This window comes from Nelumbo nucifera, chromosome 7 (assembly GCF_055504915.1).
Source record: "Nelumbo nucifera cultivar China Antique chromosome 7, China Antique-T2T, whole genome shotgun sequence".
Taxonomy (NCBI): domain Eukaryota; kingdom Viridiplantae; phylum Streptophyta; class Magnoliopsida; order Proteales; family Nelumbonaceae; genus Nelumbo; species Nelumbo nucifera.
In genome coordinates, this window is record NC_142655.1 from 20071630 (window position 1) to 20093185 (window position 21556).

At 35.2% G+C, this 21556-nt stretch overlaps 3 non-coding genes across 3 annotated transcripts; all 3 read right to left on the bottom strand.

Annotated features, from left to right (window-relative positions):
• Nucleotides 1-4517: 4517 nt before the first annotated feature.
• TRNAF-GAA (transfer RNA phenylalanine (anticodon GAA)) lies at nt 4518-4590 on the bottom strand. The gene has a single exon. It is a non-coding gene; the product is annotated as a tRNA-Phe (tRNA).
• A 3-nt stretch (nt 4591-4593) lies between these two features.
• On the bottom strand, nt 4594-4667 carry TRNAV-AAC (transfer RNA valine (anticodon AAC)). Its single transcript has one exon. It is a non-coding gene; the product is annotated as a tRNA-Val (tRNA).
• A 12503-nt stretch (nt 4668-17170) lies between these two features.
• TRNAF-GAA (transfer RNA phenylalanine (anticodon GAA)) lies at nt 17171-17243 on the bottom strand. The gene has a single exon. It is a non-coding gene; the product is annotated as a tRNA-Phe (tRNA).
• Between the last annotated feature and the right edge of the window lie 4313 nt (nt 17244-21556).

Below are 21556 nucleotides of genomic sequence, written 5' to 3' on the forward strand. Positions count from 1 at the left end.
TCCTATTTTACGAAGATGAAATGACTCTAGGATGAGCTCTCCATCTGTACAAATGTACCTTCGTGCTCATGTGGTGGTGCAGCCTGCACCAGAAAATTCCTTGCTTAAAGAGAATATGTTTTGAAGGCACCTGTTGTGGCGGCAACTGCTCTTCACGTTAGCACACCAAAATTTAATTCCAATAATAGAGGATCATCCGAAACTCAGGTGTGACCATTATAAGAAAACCAGGCATACCAATGGTCATTGTTATGAGTTGGTAGGCTATCCAGCCAACTGGGAAAGGAAACCACGCACTATGGAATCCTCACCGGTTGCATGGCTGACTACTGACCGATATCAACAGTTACTTAAGTCTCCTTTTTGGTCCTCTAGCAGCATTGATTTTAGCCAATTTTGCTGGTAAGACCTGTTAACCAACAATGTTTTAATTCCTCTGAATGAGTACACTAGATAGTGGGGCTTCAGACCACATGGTGCTGAGCACATTTCTGGTTCTCCTAGTACCAGTGTAGACCTTAAACTCATGCAATTACCAAATGGCACTTTACTAACGGTTCAATTACAAGGAGATGTTAAAATGGCCCCTAATATTGTATTTTGTGACGTCCTTTTTGTCCATGGTTTTTGCTGCAACTTGTTGTCCATAAGCAAAGTCAATGCCCAATTAAATTGTGTAGCCTTATTTTTTCCCACTTTTTGCGTCTTGTAGGACATTGCCTCTAAGATACTGATTAGGGTAGGGACGATGCATTATGGATTGTGCCACTTTAAGGCCTTGAACCCTTCTAGTGCCCTTCATACTTGACATATAATTCCGTCTATCCTTTGGCACTCATGATTGGGTCATGCCTCTTATGACTGTTTATCCCTCATCCCTGATTCATATATCATAGTACCTAAGAATAATTGTTGTGATACTTTTTTGGAAGCAAAGTAGATTAGATTGTCATTTCTTAATAGTCACACAAGGGCCACAACTCCTTTTGAACTGGTTCACGGTGATATGTGGGGTGGATACCCTATTCCTTCTCATAGTGGAGCACATTATTTTCTCACTATAAGGGATGATCATTCACGGGTTACATGGGTCTACTTGCTCAATAACAAGTTAGATATGTACTTCTACTTTACCATGTTATGTGCAATGGTTAATACACGGTTTCAAGCTAAAGTGAAATTTGTTCATTCTTACAATGGGTCTAAGTTTCTTTGGTCCCATAAAAGAATATTTAACTAAACATGGTATATTGCATCAACGGTCATGTGTTGACACTCCACAACAAAACGGAATTGTCAAACATAAACATAACCATCTTATTGAAATGACGTAAGCCCTCCGTTTCTAGGCCTACTTGCCAATATAATTTTGGGAGAATGTATCCTAATTTAACATATTTGATTAATTGTTTACCTACCCTAATAATTGATTGAAAGATTTTGTATGAGTTGTTATTTCACAAACCTCCCTCCTACAATCATTTGAAGGTGGTTGGTTGCTTTTCTTATGCTAATACCTCCAATGTGGGCTGAGACAAATTTGCATCACATTCTCATAGATACGTGTTTGTTGGGTACAAGGGGTATTGTAAGAACAATTTTCATAAAATGGTCACTCTTTAGAGATTATAATCCCGTTGCCAACATGCGACGATGCTATCATGAACTCACAATCGACCCATGATTCAGCTATTGAACCCTCAACTACACCTACCCACATCAATATTGACCCACCTCGTTGGATTGACTCACTTATTGACCTTGTAACAGTTTTAAAATTGTCAACACCCACCTTGAGCTAACCCCTTGCTCCTATTGTCTTCCATCTCATCTCAATGATTTTGTATGTCCCACACCAACACTCATCACCCCATATCTAGTTACCTCACATCTTCACCCTTAGCTTTTCAATAAACCTTATGCAAACATCTGCAGAACCCAAGTAATTTGCCCAAGCCCATCAATTTCCTTATTGTCATCAAGCAATGTTTGATGAACTTGCCGCTTTAAAAAGAACTAGTACATGGATCCTTATTGATTTGCCACCCAGAAAGAAGCCCATAGGCTATAAGTGGGTTTGCAAAGTTAATCACAAGGCCGATGGTAGCGTCAAGTGATTCAAAGCACGCCTAAGGGTTACACACAAACCAAAGGCATGGGTTACATTGATACATATGCTCCAGTGGCAAAACTTGTCACTATTCATTGTTTATTGTCCCTTGCAACAACACACCAATGGAAACTTTACCAAAAGGATGTCAGCAACACTTTTCTGCATGGAGCATAACAAGAAGAAGCATACATGTTACTGCCACTGGGTTTACTTTCCCAGGAGATGCACATGTATGTCATCTTAATAAGTCCATATATGACCTAAAACAAGCTTCAATAAACTAGTTTGATACTTAGCACAAGCATTAAAACAACAGGGATTTGTGCAATTTTTTGTTGATAATACACTCTTCACTATGACCAAGCCGAGGTGTTTTTTTGTTGTGTTGGCTTATGTTGATGACCTAGTGTTGGCTAGAAGTGATCCCCTCACCATTGTAACTCTAAAATAGTATCTTAGCGATTGTTTTACCATCAAGGATCTTGGACCTCTACATTATTTTTTGGGCATCGATGTATTCTGTGACAATCGTGGCATCTTTCTTAGCCAATGCAAATACACATTGGATATTCTAAAAGATGCTGGAATGCTTGCTTCTAAATCCATTCTATTTCCCATGGAGCAACAACACCGCCTCCAAAATGACTCTGGACCACCCATTGTTCACCCAACTCAATATAGAAGAGTAGTTGGTCGCCTCATTTATTTAACTATAGCACGATTCAAGATCACTTACTCGGTGCACATCTTAAGCCAATTCATGGTTGATCCACCCAACATAATCTGGAAGTGGCCATACATGTACTTCGTTATCTAAAATCCTCCCTAGATCATATGGTCTTTTGTTGCCTTCACAAAATGATCTTGCTTTATGGGCCTATTGTGATTCCAACTGGGCTGGTTGTCCAACCACTCGTTGATCCACCATAGGATATTTTACCACTCTTGGCTCTTCTCCTCTTTCTTGGAAGACAATGAAATAATCCACTATATCTCGTTCCTCCACTGAAGTTGAGTACTGCTCCAGCCACTAGTGAGTTATTATGGTTGAAACGTCTCTTTCATGATTTGGGCCTCCATCATCTAGAGCCTATTGCAAATCTGCCATGACAACAAAGCAGTCCTTCACATTGTTGATAACCCCATTTACCATGAGTGAACCAAGCATATTGAACTTGATTGTCATTCCATCTGCTAGCACATTCAATCCCAAACTATTATTATTGCACACATTTCCTCGAAATTGCAACCAGTAGATATCTTTGTGAAGGCATTGGGGTGGGATTAGTTTAAGCTTTAATTAGTTCCCAAGTAGGGCATCACCCAAATCCATGCTCCAACTTGAGGGGGCATATAGCAACATGTGTCAATTTGTTGAAACAAATTCTGTTAGTCTAGCTGTCCAACTGGACATACGACTTGCATTAGTTAGGCCACTTGTCTTAAGTCGGTTAATATATAGGGATGCAAATGGATCAGATCATGATCTGATCCGACCTGAAGTCTGATCCTATATTCTCATATTCAGATATCCCCATTTCAAATCTTTCAGATCGGATTGAACCGGATAATAGGATCCAATAAGAAATCAAATCGAATTCGAATCATCCCTATCCGATTCGAGAAGATCCGATCCGATATATGTGTTATTTATTTATTTATATAAATACAACACACACACACACACACACATATATATATATATGACATTTATTTATTTATAAATATATTATTTATATTGCATTTGTGTAAATTTGTTCTATTATTTATTTTTTATGAAAAACATGTATATATATGACGAAAATAGTTGAAAAGATACTTGTATTTTTTGCTTTTCTTTATTATATTTTATTTTGCTTTTAATAATTTATTAATTGTTTTCAAAAAATATCAAATTGAATCAGATCCATGTTTATGAGATCTGATGGGATCTGCAATTAGTAGTTTTGAATTGGATTCATATCTATCATAATTTAAATTCGATCTGATCCATTTGCATCCCTATTAATATATCTATATACACAGCTCTATTTTGAAATACAAACAATCTGTCCTCTATTTTTCATTTGCACACTTGTTTGTTATAGGATTGGCCTTGATCTCAAGTATTTTCTGCTCCTTCAGCACTTATCAACTTTCTAGCATTGGTTCTTGTATTTGTTATTGTTTGTTCTAAACCCCATAATGCATAGGAGTTAGATTTAAAACCACTGGAAATTTATGGTTTAATTATGATGGTATAGAATGCTACAAGCGAAACAATAGTTTTTATATTAGGGAACCAGCCTAATTCCTTTTGTTGTAGATAGGGGTGATCATGAAAAACTGAAAAACCAATTGGAACCGATGAGATTGGATTTTGAGAGAGCTGACTAAGCAAAAAAAATTTAGAAAAAAAAAGATATGCGGTGAGCGTGGATCGAACACGCGACCTTCAGATCTTCAGTCTGACGCTCTCCCAACTGAGCTATCCCCGCGAGTGGCGTCGCCCGGACTCGAACCGGAGACCTTCAGTGTGTTAGACTGACGTGATAACCAACTACACCACGACACCGTTGTTATTAAAGTTCGGACATTACTCATAAGGAAAAACTGAGAGTCAACAACATTTCACATTTATTTAAAACCGCCTTTTTCACAATGGAACTGGCTGAACCACTAACCATTTGGACAGAGCAGTAGCAGTGGCTTAGGTGAACCCCACATGGACAGCGTTGAATAGTTTATGTCATGGTTTTTAAAATCAAATCAGACTGGACTGGACGGTTGGACAGGAAAAGCTGAGAACCAGTCAGGTGACGGTTCTGTTTTTCTTTAAAATCAGATTTTTGACAAAAGATATTGATTTGGTCAATAAATCACTGATCCAAGCGGTTGAACCATATAATGATTTTGACCTTTTTAATTCTTTTTTATCAAAACGGCTGTCTATTCAATTCGAACAATTGGATCATTTAACCCGGAAGCTGGACCCCTGACCAGTTTGCTGTCTGATTCCGTTTTAAAAACCTAGGTAGAGCGTTTCAAAGAAATTGAACCATGCTAATCGAATCTTCCGCTGAACTCTAGTCTCCCATATGGGGCCCTCATTTGAAGGGCAGTGCTTCAAATTCAGCTGAACAGGTTGGGGTCAGAACTAAATAAAAAAACATCCAAGATGGTAGATCATGCTATATATGCTAATTTAAATTGTTATATATGGCAGTTTGGTCTAATCCATTTTTAGTACATTGAGAAACTTTTCCTGTGTGGATGTGTAACTATCAACTGACATTGTTGTATTTGGACATGTAAGTTATTCTTCTAATTAAAGCGCACTAAGGCTATGTTTGGTTTAAAGGAAAAAATAACGAAATCTATACAATTTTTATAAAGGTTTTCCTACCTTTCTCTACATTTTTCTTTAAACCAAAATACCAAATACAACCTAAGAGAACAACGTAACAAATGACTGAAATGACCCCATTGTAAGAATGCTGAAAAAAAAAATAGAAAGGATGAGTTTCTTTAGATGAAGACATTGTAATGTTGAGGAGTGCAAACGATTAGTTCACAATTCTACTGCAAGTTTCACGTATAATGGCAGAGCCAAGTATATTGCCTCCCCTCCCCCCAAACTTTTTGTTAAAATTATTATTTGTATAGCTAGTAAGTGGAATCTGCGTTAAAAAATGTAGTAATTAAGGAGATCACTTTGTAATGCTCATCCAACTCCCATATATATATATATATATATATATATATATATATATATATATAAAATAAAAATATAAAAAAAAAAACTTTGTTTCTTTTTTCTTTAAAGCTATGTTTGGTTATGTTTGGTTTGAAGGAAAAAGTAAAGAAAGGAAAGAAAAGAAAAGACAAGAAACCTTTACAAACCTTTTATAGATTTTGATGTCTGTCCCTTACTTTCCCTACCTTTTTTCCTTCAAACCAAACATAGCCTAAAAAAAGCTGTAATAAACACAAACTTTCCATCTCATTTCTCTTGAAACCTTACCTCTTCTATTCTTCTACTCCCTATTTCATTTTTCTAATTTAAGTTGGCCCCTCCAAAAAATAAGTCATGGCTCCGCCACTGCATATAATCATTTGAGAGAGGGTAACGCTGCAGCGGACTGGTTGGCAAGCAAAGGAGAGGCTCATAAAGACGTCACCCTTGCAAGCTTCCCATGGGAACTAAGCTTTCTTGTTTTTCTTGATGCAGCGGGTCGGGTCCTTCCTTGCTGGTGCTAAAATTTCCCTTATGTTATGGAAAAAACAAAACCTTGTGATTTCTAATGCTGAAGAAAAGAATTGATCCATTTTATGAAGTTCAAATACTCCACAATGAATTCTAACAAGGTAAATTAGGAAGTAAAATAATGTGGCTTCCATTTTATATAAAAGAGAAACAAGGTAGTAGGAAGGTTATTATTTGTGGGAAATAAGGTAGGAAGCAAATTGATGTGGTCCAAACTTTATATGAAAGAGAATTAAGGTAGGTGAAAATGGTGGAAATTTTGCAACAAATTTTCAGACGCAATTGCACTGTTAATGGGTGACAATGGGACAAAAAAGTGCAAAGTTTGCATCAGGTAAGAGTGTAGATCATAATCACAAATAAATGGATGCAATACTAAATTGGCTGCAAAATAAAGTTTTTAAGTTCTTTCCTATTTATCAGTATATTTTGAAATCTTTAGGCTGCGTTTGGAAATGGTGCAAATATGTAGAGTGTAAAATGGTTCATATAAAGTGCAAAATTGGTTGGTTTTGCATTGACAAATTTACCTTCTTACCAAACAAACTTTTAGCTGTAATGAATGCAAACATGAATTCCAATAAAGCATATGCTTTTTTTTTTAATCAAAAGCTCACTTGAATGCAAAATTACTTCTTTTTTATTGATGTACTTTTACATCTTATTCTCAATGTAAATATGCTTTGTTTTGTCATTTGTGAATACATAAATGCAATATTGTCAAACATAGGCAAAAGTGAACCGGAGTGCAAATTTACCCTGAACTGGGATTTACACTCTATTTGCATAGTTTCCAAATGCAGCCGTAAGGGTTGAAGGCAATATATGACAGCATGTGTGTTGATTGAACACTAACAAATAAAAAATAATAAAAAACTAGTATATAACCTACAAAATAATTTTTTTAATTAACTTAATAATATCTTATGATATATCAAAAAGTAAAGAATATAAAAGCATTTCATAGCAGAATGTACAAAATTTGGTAGGTGATTTAAGCCAGACAATCATCCATAAGCGCCATGCCTTGTCACTTGGGTATTACCTTAACGATTATGGGTTCAGATTTGCATTGCAAATAAGTGTGAATGCAAATATGTAGAGTGTAAAACGGTCCATATAAATTGTAAAGTTGGATTAGTTTTCCACTGGCAAATTTACCTTCTTACCAAACAGACTTTTAGCTGTAATGGATTCTAACATGAATTCCAATAAAGCATATGCCTTTTTTTTATCAAAAACCCACTTGAATGCAAATTTACTTCTTTTTTATTGATGTAAAAATGCATTAGAAAATAAGATTTACTTATTTATTGATGTAAATAAGATGTTCAATGTAAATATGCATTGGAAAATGTATTTCCTGTCATTTGTCAATGCATGAATGTAATGTTGTCAAACACAGGAAAAAGTGAACCAGAGTGCAAATTTACCTTGAACCAGGATTTACACTCCATTTGCATCGTTTCCAAACACAGCCTAAATAGCAAATTGGGCAATGCAAATTCTGTCGAAGAAGAGTATAATAAGGTAACATGAGTATGGAGATGTTAATGAAAGTACTCTCAAGTAAGTCTATGAAATATCGCTTTTGAATGTTTGACTAAAAACAGAAAAATGAAGGAAAAGTGGGGCAAACAATTAGCGATGCAAATGGATCATATCAGATTTGAATAAGGGTATATCCGAATTTGATCTAATATCATAAATCTTATATCATGTTCAATCTGATGATATAGATTTTATATCTAAATCTAATTCGATAATATAAATCCTATATCCGATCTGATTGCATCGGATCTCACAAAGGTCAATTTCAATTTGAAGTGATTAAGGATGTCGGATATCTGAATTTGATCCAATCTGATTTAATTTATAGACAATTTAACAAATTATTAAAGGGAAAAAACATAGCAATCTGTATAAAGAATACAAAAAAAATCAAGCATTTTTTCTAACTGTTTTTATCATATATACATGTATTTTTTATAAAAAATAAATAATATAAAAATGCAATATAAACATATCTATAAATAAATAAACAAATATTGGAACAAATCGATTTCTTTTGGATCAAATACGGGGCTGATCTAGTTCAGTCCAACTTCTAATCGGATCCTATTGTTCGATCCGATCCAAAATTCTGACAATAGATATCCGAATATGATAAAATAGGATCAGATTCTCACTCATGCAAACAATCCAGGAGTGTCAAATGCATACAAAATAATACAAAATATAAAGGTTTACACAATACATATTTGTATTTGTACCCCTTCCAAACTAAGCCTAAAGCTGTGTTTGGTTTCGTTGAAAATACATTTTTGTACATTGCAAATGATCATGATCTATTCAAGTGTGTGCAAAGTGGGACCGGGTCTCCACTTTGAAATGCACGGTGTTAAAATGTGAACGTTTGGATTAGAGTCTTAGGCTCTTAGCTATTGTTCTTATTTACTTCTCCGCCATTGTTGGTTTCTCTCCGATGTTTTATAGAAGACAACCTTGGCTAACTAAATCTCAAATACGAGAAATCTTCAAGCACGTTTCAGGTGATTCAAAGCTTCATGAATTCACGACTGTAGAGATTAAAAGAATATCGTTTGTAAAACCCTAATTGTTTCAAATCTTATAATCGAAGCTCAGATACTATCAATCTTCAAGCACATTTCAATCCTTTTACTCTTTTGTATGCTATATAGCCTTGGACATAGTTCAAGAGAAAATATCTTTGTTTCAGCTTTGCTAGGTCCTAATACTCTTGATGGAGAGGGTTTGTTGCCATGACAAGCTTTGATGAAAGTATGCATAAAAAAGCAAGGCCTGAGCTCTGTACTACAATTTGATTGTTGTATTTCAAGGAAAGGTGAAGATGGATTTGGGTTTTCCATATATAATGCCTATTGGCTATTACCGCCTATCTTTGACTTGCTTTGGAGAGGCTATTAAGATTCATTTGTCCCATATTGATAGTATGGAATGCTAATGTAAGCTATCCTACATCGGTAGTATAGAATGCTTTTGTGGGGTATATATGTGTTTGGGTTTCCCCTTTAAGAGCTAGCTTTTAGGGGTGAGTTCTCCTAAGGCACATAATAAATGGTATCAGATCCTATACTATGCCTCCCAATTACAATCGTGCAACGTAGGTGGTGACATCGGTATTGTAGTGTTCGGCCAGGACCAGGTGGATTAGTGCAAAGCCGCATGGGCATCAAGACTGCAGAGCATGGTGGAATGTTACGATTCATTTGTCCCATATTGATAGTATGGGATGCTCTTGTGGATAGCTTTTAGGTGTGAGTTCTTCTAAGACACGTAACAGAGCCAAACCCTTTCTTCATGTTAGAATATGATTATCAATTCCTTTGTGGTAGTTGTTCATCCCTCTTCAATTCTCTCTCTAATGGAGTGCTCCAAAAGACGCTATTTTTTATCAGAAAATAGTTTTTACAGATGTTGCCAACAAGATCAACGAATCAAAACTACCCATTGCTAATTAGCGAGTATGCAGGGGAGGATGGAAGATAAGAACAAAAGGATGGCTTGTTTCCTACAATCGAAGGACGGAGGAAATGTTTACTTCAATTTTATCAAAGGAAACGATAAAACGAGGTAATATTTGACAAAAATACAGTTTTACCTCGACCCACGATACACTTTCACGTTGAAACCAAACGACTTCCAAATTGAACCAGAGTGCTATCCGGCATTTACACCTCAACTAAACGCAACCTACAGGTGTTGCCAACGACAAGTTCAACGAATCAAAACTAGCCATTGCCACTTAGAGAGTATACAGGTAAGGATGGAAGATAAGAACAAAAGGATGACTTGCTTCTTATGAGCAAAGGAACGGATAAAATGTTTACTTCAATTTTATTGAAGTAAAGTTTCTATCAAATCAGCATATAATGAGGCATGTTGGATGCATCGTATCCCTACCAAAAGGTGACTGAAAAATGTGATTTCTCTGTCAAATCGACATATAATGAGGCCTACTGGATGCATGGTGTCCCTAAAGAAAATCAACAAAATCTGGAATCTGCAAGTGGCCCCCAAGATCAAGATGTTCTTATATATCTTGCTTAATAATAAATTCCCCTCCAAAATAGCTCTTAGGAAAAGAGGTTTTGATATTGATGTTTATTGCGACTTTTGCGGTGAAGAGGAGGATTCTACTCATATCTTCTTAAAATGTCATTTCACTAAACAAATTTGGAGCATAACGAAGGATACTATTCTGACTCCTCAAGGGAATTGCAATTTGGTGCTTGAATGGTGGGCATCTCTAGATGATATTTCTCATCATCCGAAGATTCCCTTTGCAAAAGAAAAAAATTGATATTTTGTTGTGGCAAATTTGGAAGAATCGAAATAATAAAACTTTCAACAACAAGGCAATCCCTCCTCCAATTATCATTGATAGAGCTAAAAGCTCCTTTTGATAGTGACTAATTGATGTCTCCAAATAAGATAGTCATCTCTATCAAGTGGATTAAGCCAAAAGTGGATGGAATCAAAATAAACTTTGATGCTTCTTGCATAAACAACAGATGCACCATTGCTTGTGTGATCAGAAACCACCTTGGCCAGATTATGGATTTCAAAGCCTACGGTATTGGATCATCGACTATCAATGAAGCGTGGGCGGCTTGGGAAGCTCACAATCTTGCTCTCAATTTCAATGGAAATCCCATTATCATTGAAGGCAATTCAAAACATGTTATTAACTATCTAAAGAACCAAATGGACCCTCCATGGAGACTGAGAAGGATCATTGAAGGTTGCAAGTCTTTGATCGAAAGGATGGATGGCACGTTGGAGTACAAACACACATTCTAGGAAGGGAACCGAGTTGCTGATTGGCTTGTTAATTGTATTCATTTAAATCTTAGTTCGATTTCTTATTTGCCTTTCTTTCTTGTGCTGACATTTGGGGATGGGCTACCCCCCCCCCCCCGTTGTGTGTAGCTCCTATGTTGGATCTCTAGTTTATATAAAAAAAAAAAAAAAGTTTCCTTCATTAAACGATACAATATCTGACAAAGACACAATTTTACCTCGACCCACGATACACTATCACACTGCAACCAAATGACTTTGATTTACTATAAATTTATTTATTTAATTTACTTTGATAGAGAGCTCGTGATTCCAAATTGTAGATCATGCAAACAAACAGGGCAATTCTAAGGAGGCAAGGTGGGTCCATGGCAATATTCGAGATACATGGTATATATTACGAGAGTGAAGTGAAATAAAGGAAAGAAGATGCAGTGAGAGTGGGTTTAACTTTTATAAAAACTTTGGCGTCGCCCGGACTCGAACCGGAGACCTTCAGTGTGTTAGACTGACGTGATAACCAACCACGACACCATTCGAATACTTTTTCAGATTTCTCTACTTGTAGTACTAAAAAGCGAAAATTCGAACAACAAAAAGTTCCCCCACGTAAGATTTCAGTTTTGATCAATACTGCTTCATTAGTCACCTCTATAATGCCAATTGATTGGCTGTAAGTTTTTTTGGGTATCGTGTCTTTTCTGCATCATAGTGAAACCCTTTGCTTAATAAAGTTTTCAAAATTTGAGCAATCCCTAGTTTCATAGCTACTTTGTTGTTTTCTTAATGAAATCAGTTGATTACCAAAAAGTAGTAAATGTGCACGTGAAACAATTTTAGACAAGGGTAGATAATAGATAAGCCTCTACTTTGGGGTAATAACACTTAAGGGTCTAAGCTTTTAATTATGACAATCAAGTACCTGAACTTTGGGAAATAATATACATACAAGTCCAGCACCGGTAACTAGCATTGCTGCGGAATGTGGTAAAATTACCAAATTTCCCATTATTTCTTAATTTATTTAAGATCAATGCTACAACTTTGGGACAAAAATAAAACAAACCATAAAGACTTTTCTCTACTGTTTAAAGGGAACAAATCCAAAACAAGAAAAGGCTACATGTTCTCTGCCTGAAATCCGCCCAAGCCCCTAATTATATTAAATAATATATATATATATATATATATATATATATATATATATATATATGTGTGTGTATTTTAAACTAAAATAAAAAAAAAGATGAATAAATTAAAGCATCAATATGCATTTACCAATACATAAAAGTGTATCAATAATATAAGTGATGGAAGTCAAACTCTCTAGCTTATGCTCTGTACAAGAGATGATTTAAGTATCAAACATATGATAGTTAAAAAATTGGACTATTTGCATTTCTTATTATTTATATGAAATAATTTAAGTTTTTCACAGATTGCATGTGACAAGTCACCAGATTTTAATCAAGAGGCTCCTACTTGTGCGGCCATTTCAGAATGAGAATATAGATGGTTGGAAGTGATTCTGTTGCAATTGTCACCACATTCTATGTAAACTTCCTTCAAATTATTGAAGTTTCCTTTTCAGCAGAATCAACTTCGACTACTAAAACTTTTTCATAAGAGTTTATAACATCAAATCCCATGTCATCTTGAGATTAAACATTAAAATTTCTTGGCATGACCCAGCTTTGATCTAGAATTTCAGCCTTCGATCTAGTAAACCGTCCTGTTTGCGAGCGTCGAAGATTTCGAATTTTGAAGAGTAGATGACGAGGTTCTGGAAGAGGAAAGGAGGGAAGAATATGAGTGATGGGTTCTTCTATGGACTGCCTTCTTCTTATTCACCTTCAAACCCAATGTTTTCAAGCTCAGCCAATGGTGCCAAGGCTTCATCCCCTACTAAACAAACGAGTTTCCCTGTCGAGAATCTGCCCCGATCTGTAATAATTATTTGTATTTTAATAAATACTTATTAAATACTGTTAACTGTTAATAACTTTTAAAATGTTATTAAAACTATTGTTATTGATTATTTAATAAAATATTATAATTACTGACTGTTAATAAAATATTAAAAGTATTGTTATTGATTAAATAGTGTTAATTTAATCTAGTTTTGGTAATTATTAATTTAATGAATATTGTTAATAAATCATATTCATAAATTTAATAATTATTGTTATATTAAAAATAACTAAATAATATTATTAAACTATCATTACTGATTATTTAATAAAATATTATAATTACTTACTATTATTGATAAATGTTGTTAATAATTAAATATTTAATAAATAATGTTAACAAAAATCAGCAAAAACAATGTTTGCCTTTTTGCTAATTGAATTTCTTTGGTTTAAATTTTTGGGTTTTGTGCTTTGAAGATTGCTAGATAATGTTAGTTAAAAATGTTATTTGCAATTAGCTTAATGAATTGCTTCAAGGTTCTAAATATCGACATGGCCCACCGGTTTTTAGGTTGACAGTTCGACTGTCCGGTTCAAACGGATGATCCGTTCTGACAACAAAAATTAAAAAATAAAAAAAACAACCAAAAACCATTGAGCGGATCGACAGGTCAATGGGTTGTTGACCGATTCAACAGTTTTAGCCGGGATCGGGGTTGGGGTAAAATGGAACCGATTTCCAAAATGTTCGTTCGTCTTGGTCAATAACGGTTCGAAAACCATGTTTTTTTATGCTTTTTTATTTTCACTATTCAAAGGTTTCTTCTATTGTGAGCTTTATTCGAGCATGTGTGGTATGTTCCTTTTTTTCATTTTCAGCTTTTTTTTGTGTGTGTTTGGTTTTCTTCCTCAAGATCCTCCAAAACGGTCTAGGGCTTACCACCATTTTATTTCTCCCCTTTTGTTTTTTCTTTGGATTTTCTTGTGCAATGTTTTTTTCTTTAATTTTCTTACAAGACCGACCATTTCAAAGCGGAACTTTGGACTCGATTTTTATTTTTTTTTCTTTAGTTTTACTAGTTTGGTGGATTCACCGCTATTTTTTTTTAATGTCACTTTGGGTTTATCTTTCAAGGTTTTGGAATCCCTTGCAATGTGCACCCTTCCCATGACTATGACTACAAAGTTATTTCGTCTAATTATTGACATCTAAAAAAACAACCCAGAAATGGAACCATTCTAACCACCAATTTCCAGGTCGACGGTTTGACCGTCCGGTTCAAATGGATGGCCCGTTCTAACAACAAAAATAATTAAAAATAAAGAATTGTCGAAAACTGTTGAACGGATCGACGATTCGATCGCCTAGGTCAATGGGTCATTGACTGATTCAATGATTTTTTACCAGAGACTTGGGTTTGGGGTAAAACGGAAGCGATTGCCTAGATAGTTCCCGGGCCAAACGGTCTTACCATCTGGGTCAACTAGGAGTTCTTGATGTGAAACAAAGGACAGCTATGAAGTAGAACTCAAAACTATCACTATATATGAGATGCTTCAATCAGTGTAAATTAACACCATCATTGTATGATCGTGTTATTTTATATGAGATGCTTTGTTGAAGCAATATTTAAAAAACGAGCACATGATGATTTCTTATTAAGAACCGTGTTTTTTTTAATATAACAAATAGCAATGTTACAATTCCATTCCAGCCCCTGCGGAGTAGGGGCCCCTCCGCTAGTATACTTTATTATGGTACCCATGCTTAACATAGGTTCCATATATTATATGAGACCCGCATGTTATTTGGGTTGTACAAAAATGGGTCCTTCATAACCCGTATAAATTGTCTTCTTTACCTGTCCAGTCAAAACGAGTTTCTTCCGATCCGAATAGCAACAACTCCAACACATTTATGTAGCTCCCTAGTAAGCCCATCCAACTATTAATCAATATATTTATGTGCTTATTCTTTTATTCTTTTTTTTATACTCCAAAATGGGAATGGCAACAGGACAGAGTTATGGGCGGGATCATATTCCCCCTCTCCGACCCCAATCCCTATCGAGGATAAAAGTTATCCTCCATTCCTAATCTTGATGGGATGGGTTTCCCATGAGGACCCGAATCCTCAAAATTTTTTAGTTAACAGTATTTTTTAAAAAATAAATTTATTTAAATAAATAAATAATTTTAAATATAAATACTATTTTAAATATATTTTGATATATATGTATAAATAATATCATATATAATAATATATTTAATATGAATAATATTTAAGATATATAATCAGGGTCCAGGTGGGGCATGGACTTTATTCCCCATCCTCAACCCCGACCCTAATCGGGGATCCTTATTAATTCCCGTCCCCGCCCCCGCCCCCGCCCCACCAAAGCAATCCCCATCCTCGATCCCATCGGGTCAGAAAAATCAGGTACCTGTCAGGAATGGATAAAATTGCCATCCCTACTCCAAAATCACCATTCCTTTACCACCAATGCTAATGCCTCTATAGTTTCTTCAACTCTGAATCCCTTCTCTATCTGAATCCTTATCTACTCTATGGATCTCTCTTCCTTTCGACAGAAGATTTGTGACACGCACTCTCTTGTTTTTGTTTTCTTTGCTCTTCATCCACAACCATATAATATGTCTCTGATCTCCACCAATGACTCGTGGAAAAATTCGAAGTCATAAATGCTCCATGCTTCCTTTTAAGTTTTACCTCCCCTATCACCTTTCACCCCCTTACCTCCACTTGTTGGACACTTGTTACCCCCTACTTTGACCACCTTGCCAAAGAACCTCATAATTCCAATCTCCTCTTTGCCTTTGGTGTCCAGATCGTATTGCTTTCTTGGACTTGTGTCCTTTATTAGTCTTCAAAGACAAGGAGCATATAAGGCTAGGCATCACATGCAAAGCCCACATGTACCTTCTATATATAGAAAGAAGAAAGAGGGGAGGTGAGAGGAGTTCAAATCAGTCCCCCACAAGATTGCCCCCCACAACGTTTCACAGTACATCTCAGCCATGCATTAGAAACATCTCTTGATGATAATACCAGAAATGATGATGTCATCATCGGGAGATGTTCCCAATACACGATAGAGATGTGATGTGGGACATTGTGGGGAGCTGATTTGATCTCAGGTGAGGGTGCTCTCACCACAAAGCTCACACTTATCTTCTCCTCCTCCTCACAAATGTGCATATTTGTTTTTTTTAAATTAAATCATTAAAAACCTCAGGGGTTGTCTCTCATAAAATCCACATTTGCTCTCTAATAAGACCATTATTAAATCTCTCTCTCTCTCTCTCATAAACCTTTATAGTCAATGTTTGTAACATCTCTTCCTCCTCTTCCTCCTCCTTCTTTCCTTCCTTCTTTTTTTTCTCTCCTTTTCTTCCTTCCTTTTTTTTTTCTTTCTTCCCGTTCCTTCCTTTCCCTGCCGACAACCACCTCTACTCCTCTCTTTTCCCATAAAAAAAAGAAATGAGACATATATACATGTATCATCCTCTTACCCTAATGGGTCTAAGAGATCAAACCATCCAAACCATTCGACATGGGCGGTTGAACTGCTGACTCGAAAGCCGGTGGTCAATGATTTTGTTTCCATGTTGGTTTTTAAAATATTACTCTTTTTCTTGAGTTTAAGCTTTTTTTATTTTACTTTTATTAATTTAATTTAGTGTAGATTTGTTTCATGGATTATTCTAGTTTAATAATAAAATGTAGTAAGAAAAAACTTAATAGAACTATATAAAATTTGTGAAAAAATAACAACAGGGAAAAACAGATAAATGACACATCATATCATTCCCTTTTAATAGATAATCATATATGATGAACTTCCCACTTTTGAACCAAGAGGTTAAAGTAGTATGAAAAGGGAACGTGATGAGCGTGCAAGGAATTGTGTTAGAGTGACGCGGGTTATAGCGGCTATTAGCCTACAGACAACGGGGGCTGTAAGCAGTGAGTGCAGAGCACTTTTCCCTAAAATTAAATTAACTGACATCTTGGTAGGGAAAAGAGAAAATTGCGGTGAGAGTGGATCGAACACGCGACCTTCAGATCTTCAGTCTGACGCTCTCCCAACTGAGCTATCCCCGCGAGTGGCGTCGCCCGGATTTGAACTGGAGACCTTCAGTGTGTTAGACTGACGTGATAACCAACAACACTACCAATCCATCGTATGTAGATTTAGACATTTCATAAGAGAATATAAACATCTACTGACAGCCATCAACTAAGGCACCACACCATGAAGAAGCTATATAATATTTCAGATTTATTTAAAATCACCTTTTTCCACGTGGCTTCTGACTTTTCAAGATGAGCCCCACGTGCCACGTGGATGATATATAACTAATGTTTTTTAAGAACCATTTAGGCAATTGGTTCCGTTTCACTCTTAACATGTTCGTTGGTTAAAAATCGTTGACTTAATCAATTATTTGTTGACCTAGGTGGTCAAATCGTCAACCCATTGGACTTGGATAATAGTTTTTGGCCATTTTATTTTAATTATTTCTAATTTTTTAATATGGAGCGTGTCATCTATTCGAATCAAATAGTCTAACCCATGGTTTTCGAAATCGGACTGGACTAGACAATCAGACCGAAAAAACCAGGAACAGGTCAGGTGACTGGTTCCAGTTTTCCCCAAAACAGGATTTTCCATAAAAACCATTGATTTTGGTCAGCAAACCGATGACTCGGGCAGTTAATCGTCCGAACCGTTAGAACGGTTTTGACCGGTTTTCATTTCTTTTTAATTTTTTAATTTTTTGTCAGAATGGGCTGACCGTTCGATCCGATAACCAGACCCCTAACCGGTTTGGTCTCTAGGTTGGTTCTTGATGAAGGGAAATTTGGCCCGACCTCGCAATCGCCCGACACGTGGCAAAAGCAAGCAGCTCGGGACAGTAGAGCGCCCGAAGCGAACATCGGAAGCAAGTCCAAGCTCACTATCGAGCCCGAGCTCCCTGTTAAGAGCGAGCTCCCTGTTAAGGGTCCGAGCTCCCTAAGTAAGAACCCAAGCTCCCTAAGTCCGAGCTCCCTACTAGGAGCTCGAGCTCCCTGTTAAGAGCGAGCTCCTTGTTAAGGGTCCGAGCTCCCTAAGTCAGAACCCGAGCTCCCTAAAGTCCGAGCTCCCTATTAAGAGCGAGCTCCCTACTGAGAACCCGAGCTCCCTGCAAGGAGCACGAACTATACTGGGCCCCAAGCCTCACAAAGCTGACTCGAGCTGGCCCATGGCAGCTCGGAACACTCCAAACCGAACTCAAGACACCTCGCTCGCCACTCCAACACTTCGCTTCCAAAACACCAGGCTGACCAAACGTACCCGACACCAAGGACGTCCGTATCCAAGGGCGATGCACCTAACTGATTTGGGATCTAACGCCTGACAACCGCATTTCAAACGGCTTCCTGCTACCGCCACCTGCAACCGTCGTCACTAGCCGCAGAGACGGCTCCGACAAAAGGAACAGTGGCGGTTCTGTCCGGTCAGAGGAAATGACATCCGAACTGGCAGGAGTTCAAAAGTAATCATGCCCGATCTGACGGAAGCCTGGAAGCGAGTACGCGAGGTGGTTATAAAAGGCTCCTACCCCCCAGGAACGAGGTAGGCTAACTCTTGCGCTATCTGGTTTATCTTGCCTTTGAAGGATTCTAACTTGAGCTTCGGAGCCCTTACGTCGGGTTCTCCCCGGAGCTTCTCTCCTCCTTTCGTTTCAGGTCCCTGTTACTCAGTTCAGAGGCAAGATCATTGACAGCTAAGACCGGCCAGATTGTGCATCATCAATTCTAAAAACCATGGTCTAACCACTAACCTGAAAATTGATGGCCAAAGTGGTTCCAATTCTAGGTCTAACCACTAACCTAGGCAAGTTGTCGCCTAGGTGATGCTGGGATGTAGTCCAGTTGTTCTAATATACCATGTGTCATGATGTCACTGGAGGGCCAAATCTGCCCTCATCAATAACAAAATTATATAATAATTTTAAAATATTTATTGAAAATACAAAAACAATTATGGTAGACTTAATAATATTCAAATTATTAATAATTATCAAAATTATGTAATAACTATAAATTATAATTTTATGGATTGTTCAATTTAATAACCAATTAATATTTTAAAGATTTAAATGCTATTTAAACAATAAAAACTTTAAAAATTAGTATATATATATAAATAATAACAAAATATTAAAATATCCAAATAATTACAGAACAGAATATTTAATGTTATATAATAAATTTAAAATAAATAAAACTTAAATATAAAAAAAATAAATATTCTTTAAATATTTAAATATTTAACATAACAAAATTAAGTAATAAACTTAAAAAGTTTCTTAAAATGGAAAAAGAATTATAATAGATTTCATAATATTCAAATTAATAATAATTTATATTTTACAAAAATAATAGTGCAATTATGTAATAATAGTATAAATTATAATTTTATGGATTATTCAATTTAATAAATAATTATTAATTTTAATATTTAAATAACAAAATTATTTAAATAGCTAAATTTTAAATATTGAAAAGTTAATAACTAAATCATATTATAAATATTATTTAAATAACAAAATTAAGTAATAACTTTAAAAAACTTATTCAAAATACAAAAATAATTATAATAGATTTAATAATATTTGATAATAATATTGTAAAATATAAAAAATTTAAAATAATATATTATTTAAATAATGAAAATAGATTAAATAATTTGGAGGTATTGAAGCTTCGGAATAGAAAAAATACGTAATAACTTTCAAAACTTATTCTTTAGTATGTATTAGCAATAGAATAATAATTACAATTATTATTGTGTTAATAATAAAAACATTATTTCACATATATCAAGTAATAGTTAAATAAAATAACTTTCAAAAAATAATATTTAATAATAATAGTTTTAAAATATTTATCTATATCTATTATATATTTAAAATATTTTCAATAACTATTGGAGATTAAACTATTGTTATTTATCTTTTTGAAATTTAATTTATAAAATTTATTTTCGGTAACTATGTATTTTATTATAATGCATCGATTAATATTTATTAGAGATTAAACTTTTATTGGAGATTACAAAATTTACTAATTAATTTAATATATTTTTAGTATTTATTGTATTTTGTAATTATTGGATTTGTTGTATTTTTATTAGTTATTTATTGTATTTTTGTTATAAATTTGTTTTCAATAATTATATATTTTCGCTATAAATTTTTATAGTTATTGGAGATTAAACTATTAATTTATCTAAAATTAATTATTGTTATTATTATATTGTAAAAAAATATGAAAAGTAGTATATAAAACATCAAAAAAATATTATTTATTTCAAAAATTAAAATATAGAAAAAAGTAAATTACTCTTATGTATCTTTATTGTTTTACTTTCACTTAACAAAAGTCCATGCATCGTGCCAGTCCCCACTAGTTTCGAGCTAAAGTGGTGCAGTCTTTGAGCAACAACCGATACGACTAAGGCATGCTCCAAATTCATTTTGAGACTATTGATGACAATAAGTGAACCCCTTCTATAATTATCGATGTGCAAATTTCTTGCATGGCCATCCCATGAGCTTCAAGTTGCCCACATTTATGCTACAGAGGTTGATGTGTTACCTACGCCCCCCCCCCCTAGCCAAATTAATTTTGTGCTTTTAAAATGTTCACCTTTATGATTCCTAAATAGGGGTGTCAATGGACCAGTTCTGGGTTGGACTCCATCTCCAAATCAAATTTCAATTGGATGGATTGGACATTTGCCATTTGCCATTTTCTTTATTACATTTCCAAAACCCAAGTTTTAAACTTTCCTGTATATTTTCCCGTTACCTTTTCTTTTGATAAAGAAGTAGACAAAGGAGAGTTGAAAGAGGTACAGTTATGGGTGAGCAAAAAATTAAAAAAAAAAACGAAAAACCAATACGACTGAAAAGATCGATCAAAACCGAGCTGAAAAATCAATTAACCAAACCGGTCAGTTTGATTTCGGTTCAATGTTTTTAAAAAACCGAAGTATCGGTTCAGTTTCGATTAACCAATATAAAAAATTGATGATTAACCAAACCGGTCAACCGATTAACTGACTGACTTCGGTTCGATTCCAATCATCGGTTTTCCAAAAAACCAGTAATACTGGTTCGGTTCCAAAAAATGCACCTCTAGGTACAGTGTTCGTCAATCGCCATTGTTAATTGTAAACCAACAATAAAGAAAATGGCAAAATAGTTCCATAAAAATTTAATAGAATGCTAATGTTGGAGCAAAGTTTAAGAATTTGAAAGTAGAAGATGGCTCTGAGGATCCAAGTGTCACTACCCCCAGAGCATAGGGTAGCTCTATATTTTACCCCATTTTTTGGATTCATGGTGTGTGCGCGCGCGCGTGGG